The sequence below is a fragment of the Myotis myotis genome, unplaced genomic scaffold, assembly GCF_014108235.1.
Source record: "Myotis myotis isolate mMyoMyo1 unplaced genomic scaffold, mMyoMyo1.p scaffold_m19_p_5, whole genome shotgun sequence".
Lineage (NCBI taxonomy): Eukaryota > Metazoa > Chordata > Mammalia > Chiroptera > Vespertilionidae > Myotis > Myotis myotis.
The window spans coordinates 80279011-80286076 of record NW_023416357.1 but is presented as its reverse complement, the minus strand read 5'-3'; the positions used below and the strand labels follow the sequence as shown (position 1 = coordinate 80286076).

At 42.0% G+C, this 7066-nt stretch overlaps 1 pseudogene; it reads left to right on the top strand.

The window, feature by feature from the left end:
- Nucleotides 1-1676: 1676 nt before the first annotated feature.
- On the top strand, nucleotides 1677-2795 carry LOC118657101 (annotated as a pseudogene).
- Nucleotides 2796-7066: the final 4271 nt, after the last annotated feature.

Genomic DNA, 7066 nt, shown 5'->3' with positions numbered 1-7066 from the left:
TAACATAAATAAAGGGGGTCAAAAGGTACAAACTTCCAGTTATAAAATAAATAAGTCCTGGGATGTAATGACTGCATGGTGACTATCTATACTAATAAAAACATAATATGCTAATTAGACCGGGAGACCTTCTGGACGTCCTTTCAGACAAAGCCATGGTGATGGGGCTGAGGCGGAGGCGGTTAGGGGCGATCAGGTCAGGAGGGGGCGATCAGGCCAGCAGAGAAAGGCAGTTGGGGGCAATCAGGCAGGCAGGCAGGGATCGGGCCTAAACTGGCAGTTGGGCATCCCCCGAGGGGTCCCAGATTGGAGAGGGTGCAGGCTGGGCTGAGGGACAACCCCCCTCCCCCCATGCACAAATTTCATGTACCAGGCCACTAGTCTACTATAATAAAAATGTAATATGCTAGTTAGACCAGACGTCTTTCCAGACATCCTTCTGGATGAAGCTGGGGCTGCGAGGGAAGCCCGGGTCCTAAGTGCTGGAGGGAAGCCAGTGCCAGCAGCCAGGGGAAGGAAGGCCTACTCTTGCACAAATTTTGTGCATTGAGCCTCTAGTAGTAAAGAATACAGTATTGCATGAGAACTTTACCAGCACCTCGTTTCTGGAGGAGTCAGATGAAGGCAACTGAATGGGGTCCACTGGAGAATCTTGGGACTCAGGAGGATTGCTCTATTCAGAGCTAGTTGGTCAACCTTCAACTTTTACCACATTCAAATCAATGAACTAACTGAAAAACTGTGATTAATAATTCATCATTGTCTTGTACTACGCCACTTGCTGGAGTGTGGTTTGAACATCTAGAAGTAGAATTTTAATAATCATTTTAGTCATACTGATTTTCCCACCTATAGAATTTAGTACCTACAAATAGTTCTCCTATGTTGAGTAACAGAAATGTTTAGAGAGTGAGGTGTCATCATTACAAGTATATTGTAATTAAATATGAGTTAAAAATCCTTAAAAATGTTGTATTGTATATTTTAAAGTTGCTAAGAAAGTAAATCTTAAAAGTTCTCATCACAAGAAAAAAATTTGTAACTATGTGTGATGATGGATGTTAGCTAGTTATTGTAGTCATCATTTCGCAATATTTGTATACACTGGGTCATTGTGCGGTGGACCTGGAACTAACAATGTTATTTGATAATTGTTAATTCAATTTAAAAAATAAAAGAGGGTCTTTCTTGGGTTAGTCATTTGATACACTTTCCCAATGATATATTTCTGTTTTTGCTTAAAAAATAAATAAATAAATAAATTCAAATGTAAAAGGAAAAAAAACCAAAACACTGCGTTATAGCGATTTGTAAAGTTTTAGCCTCGCTGGTGAAATAATGCTAAAGAATAAAGGTGAGATACAGACGTACCAGCTTACCTTCCCACTCTCCCTGCCCTCCTTATGGGAGTTATTTTACCTTAATATGGCACAATGTGTCTCAGTCACATCCACATCTTCACAGCTTGGGTCTTAAGAACTTGAACCTGCGTCAGCTTCCAGTTTTTACAGAGTTCTTTCATAAGAACAAAAGAAACCTTTTTGCTATTTATTCACAGTTTTTACCTTTCCATTTAAAAGGCAAAATGGGTCCTCTCTCTCTCTCTTTTTCTCTCCCTCTCCAGGGAGCACTCCAGTGCCATTCCCTTCCCTCTCTCCTTCTCCCACAGGCATGCATCCCCTAACCTCTAAGGGACTCTATGAGACTTGCAACCAAGGGAGCAATGGGCAGCAGCATCTTGTCCAGGGCTAACCCCTTGGACCTGTCTCCAAGGCCCCCATTCTCTACTTCCCAGTGAGCTAAGGCTGTCCAGCCTAGGCTCTCCTATTGCTTCTTCCATGCCCTTCCTTGTCTTGCTGTCCTAAATATACTTTTGCTGTGGTCAATAAATTCTTGGTTGCTTTTCAACACTTTGTCTCTTGATTGAAATCTTTCCCTCAAGAAGACAAGAGCCAAGGGCTCCTTGCCTCGCCGCTCCCCTGCCTGCTGCAGGACTTCAGTCCTTACCCGGCACAAGGACGCCAGACCAAAGCCACTTCAGACGTTCACAGCTTCCTGGTCAGAGTGAGCCATGACGAGGACTTCTACATGTGCATACCACTTCCTTGTCTTGATCTGGTATATTTTCCTCAATTATCACATCTCACAAAAAGAAAGGAATAAGCAGATGTCCAAAATCTTTCTAAATGGTGGACAGTAGAAGTACTTGACATTCCTTAATCTGTTTTTGCAGGCCATTTTCTATGGAGTCGCCTGCCTGGAAGATGTGCTGAAGAGAATTAAAGGGAAAAAAGACATTAAGTTAATAACTGCCTTCAGAGACCTGCTTTTCACCGCACTGGCTTTTCCTGTATCCACATTTGTATTTTTGTCCTTCTGGATCCTCTTTCTCTACGATGGAGAACTCATTTACCCTACGGCCCTAGATGATATCTTTCCAGTGTGGCTCAATCATGCCATGCACACGTTCACACTCCCCTTCTCCCTGGTTGAAGTCATCTTCAGGCCACACTGCTATCCATTGAAGAAGAAAGGCCTCACCTTCTTGGCTGTTGCTAGTTTTCCTTACATTAGCAGGGTCCTATGGATCTACTCTGAGACTGGTACATAGGTGTATCCTGTGTTTGCCAAACTCAGCCCAGTGGGTCTAGCAGCCTTCTCTCTCAACTATATCTTTACTGCCTGCATCTACCTACTTGGAGAAAAGCTCAAACAGTGGAAATGGGGTGACAAGAGGCAGCCAAAGAAAAACATGTGATTATATGCTGTCTTTTAAGAATTCAAAAGGAAGAAAACACAAGAGGGTGGGGGTTTTTTCTGGGGTTTTTTGTTTGTTTGGGGGTTTGGGTGTGTGTGTGTGTGTGTGTGTGTGTGTGTGTGTGTGTGTGTGTGTAGGGAGGTGGTGGAGACACATAAGAAAGTAGAAAGGACAGGAAACAATATTTAAATTTAAGAAGAGGGTTATGAAGGTAGCTCAATTTGAAGACTCGGGTTTTAAAAGGCTTACTGGCCATGCAAAAATAACTCCTGCTATCTTAAAATTTGTTACCTTAGTCTGAACTCTGTAGAGTTCTGACCATAATCCAAAGAAACTCATAAACTCAGTGTTAGAGAATGTTTAGACAGAGAAAGGAATGTAAGATCATTCAAATTCTTCACTTTACAGAGGAGGTTGCTGAAGACCTAGATGAGAAGTTACCTGCATGAGGCCAAAGAGTTAGTGTCAAAACTGAGCCAAGAGCTTTTGTCTCCCAGATATTTTAACTCCCAATCCTGTGCCATTTTTTAATAATCCCAACTTTCCTAAAAACAAGCATTTTCATAAGCTAGTTATTTTCACGAATTTCTTATGTATTTTTCTCCCCTCAATTGAGATAGGAGTGTAGGGAGATTCTACCTCATATGGTATAATAGCAAATTATTTGGGATAATGAGAAGATAAGTTATAAAAATATTAGGAACTCTTTCCCCCTTGTGAACAAGCACTCAAGGCAGGTATAAACACTGAACATAATGACATTGTCAAAATGTCTTCCGTTCAAGTATTGATTAACTTGTTAAATAAATGTACATTTTACTTGGGGAACAGTTTAAGTGGGAAGTGATATAATTATGAGGACTGCTGAGATTGCTTTGGTACAAAATACTTTGCTGAGCTAGTTTATGATTTAACAAAACTGATTGTCAGCAAGCACATTCATGAACCCTGCTTCGATTTTCCTAATGGAATTTTCCAGGTCTGTTTTTGTAAAGAAATATGTGGTGGGTAAAAATATCAAATCTGCCCTGACCGGTTTGGCTCAGTGGATAGAGCGCTGGCCTATGGACTGAAGGGTCCCAAGTTCCATTCCGGTCAAGGGCATGTACCTTGGTTGTGGGCACATCCCCATTAGGGGGTGTGTAGGAGGCAGCTGATTGATGTTTCTCTCTCATCGATGTTTCCAACTCTCTATCTATCCCTCTCCCTTCCTCTCTGTAAAAAAATCAATAACATATATTTTACAAAATAAATAAATAAAAAGAGTCACATGAGAAAAAAAGGGTTTAAAAAAAATAGTCAAATCTATTGGTGTGTCATAAAGCCCAGGGGAGTTGGGCACCAAAATAAATTGTACTTGGGCTTCCCAACCAAACATGATACAAGAGAAATTTGGTGAAAATGAGTAAAACCTGATAACACTGTGTCTGGAACTAAATTAAATCTTGATTGCTACATTAAAAAATTAATTAAAATAAAAACAAATAAAAGGCAAAAATGCACTTTTTAAAAAATCCTCACCCAAGGATATTTTCCCATTGATTTTTAGAGAAAGGGAAAGATAGAGAGAAATATTGATGTGAGAGAAACACATCAATTGATTGCCTCCTGCACAAGCAGGGCCCAGGCTAAGGAGGAGCCTGCAACCGAGGTACCTGCCATTGACCAGAATTGAACCTGGGACCCTTCGGTCTGCAGGCTGACACTAGCCACTGAGCCAAACCGGCTAGGGTGATTTTTTTTAAAACTTGTAAAGCAAAGCTCCCAATTCTCAGGACATAGAGAGTCTCATAGGTTTCCATTCTTCTGGCTATCTCTCTGGCTTATATTCATTTATTAAAAAAATATTTACTGCCGAAACCGGTTTGGCTCAGTGGGTAGAGCGTCGGCCTGCGGACTGAAAGGTCCCAGGTTCGATTCCGGTCAAGGGCATGTACCTTGGTTGCGGGCATATCCCCAGTAGGAGATGTGCAGGAGGCAGCTGATCGATGTTTCTCTCTCGTCGATGTTTCTAACTATCTCTCTCCCTTCCTCTCTGTAAAAAATCAATAAAATATATTTAAAAATAAAAATAAAAAAATATTTACTGACCTTTCCCCAAAATAATTATTTACTGAGAACCTGTTACGTGCCAGGCTCTGTGCAATGTACAGGGGATGGCACAGGAAGCAAAAGCAAGCACAGTCTGCTCTCGTGGAGCTTCTGCAGGGAGAGAGCATTCAATGAAATAAACATGAAGGGTAACTTGTGATTAACGTTAGGAAGAAACAGCACCAGGTACCCCAAAGCTGCATCACAAGTTACATTGATCTGGTTTGCGGGTCAGGAAAACTTCCCTGAGGAAGCAATGTTTGTACTGAGGTCTAACAAAGTCATATAAGTTAATTGAAGGGTGGAAGTAGAATTGGGGAGCAGAAGCATTTCAGGTAATACAAACATCAGACTAGTGCAGGGGTGGGCAACCTTTTTGTGAGTGCGTGTCAAAACCAGCAAAATCTCTGATTCAGAATTCTTCCGTGTGCCAACCCTAATTTTTTGAGAACATGTTACACCTACTTGATATCTCTTAAGGTATACATATGTGAAGAACCTTGAAGAAATAATAAAATTCATTCGAGCGACAAAAACACAGGATATGATGATGAAAAATACATTTATTTTTTAATGTATACATGTACACTGATAGTCCGACAGAAAACTTTTTGACTCCGCTTGATACTATCAGTGGGGCTTTTGCTGCTGCATCACTGATGACAGAGATTTTACATCAGGTTTATATTTCGTGACCTTCAGAGATATGCACGAGCTACTACTTTCATCCGTCAGGCTACTCCTATTATGAGACTTAACAAAATTCATCACTGAGAACAAAGATTCACAATTGTAAATGGAAGATTATAAGAGAGGGTTTCACGTGCCAGCAAAAGTTACTGGTGTGCCATGTTTGGCACGCGTGCCAGGGGTTGCCCACCCCTGGACTAGTGTCTGGTAGTGGAAAGCTGTGTGAGGAGTGTGAGGAAATGGAAGAAGAGCAGGATGGTTGCACCTAGAGAGCAAGGGGAAGGGTGGAGAGAGAGGTCAGGGAAAGTGGAACAAGCATGACATTGAAGGCCATGGCTTCAAAAGTGTTACATAATAGGACACCATGAAAGAGCTTTTATCAGGGCAAGTTAATTCTCCTACTCAAAGCTTACTATACTTTCAGTTCAACCTAAAACTTGTCATTAAAAGTTTATTAATTTTTTTAATGACGGAGAATGCAACGAATGGGATGTTAGATTATCCACTTGTTCCTCGTCCCCCTAAATCCACTCTTCCACCTTCTCCACCCTGCATGACAGCTGATTCCTATTGACCACATAACCCAGGGCCTTCGCCCTCTGGTTGCCCACTGGGACCTGCCCATGGGAGACATCTGCTGACCAAGGGGAGGAGATCCTCTCCCTATTGAATTACCCTGAGTTGCTATTTGCCTCCACCAGAGGCCCTCTTCCTGCACCTAGGGGCATTTATTCTAGGTCCTGATAACTGTTCCCTCTCTTTGCCCCTTCAGGCATATGGGTGACAAGAGAAAAGTTTCGAGATGGACTAAATTAAATTACAGCAGGTAGAAGGAACAAGGAAGAAGAGACAAGGAGTTCGTCAACAGAGTGAAGATGCTTCAACATCCCTGTGGGTAAAGTGAAGATAGCAGTACACCCACCACAGAATGCTGCAAAGCTGAAATGAGGCAATGAATGTTTACTGCCTGACTCAGATAAGAGGATGTTTAGTGCCTGACTCAAAAACCAGAAACATTTCTTCTCAGGCCTTGGGGAGGGGGTAAAGGAAAGCAGATACAGAGATAGGCGGGGACTGCCTTGCTGACTGTGGAGAAATGTAGAAGAAACCAGTTAGGATTGGGGAAGAAACTGATTAAAAAGGAAGTCAGGCCTGGCCCCCGTGGCTCAGTGGTTGAGCATCGACCTACGAACCAGGAGGTCATGGTTCATTTCCCAGTCAGGGCACATGCCCGGGTTGCAGGCTCTATCTCCAGTGTGGGGCATGCAGGAGGCAGCCAATCAATGATTCTCTCTCATCATTGATGTATCTCTCTCTCTCTCCCTCTCCCTTCCCCTCTGCAATCAATAAAAACATTTAAAATAAATAAATAAATAAATAAATAAATAAATAAATAAATAAATGCAGGCAGGAAGGAAGTCTGTCTGCTGCTTCCATCTCCAGAAGACCAAGGCCACTTCCTCTGATAAAATCATGTCCACCCACTCCCACAGTCTACTCAGTAAGTTGATGGCAACCTCATTCTGG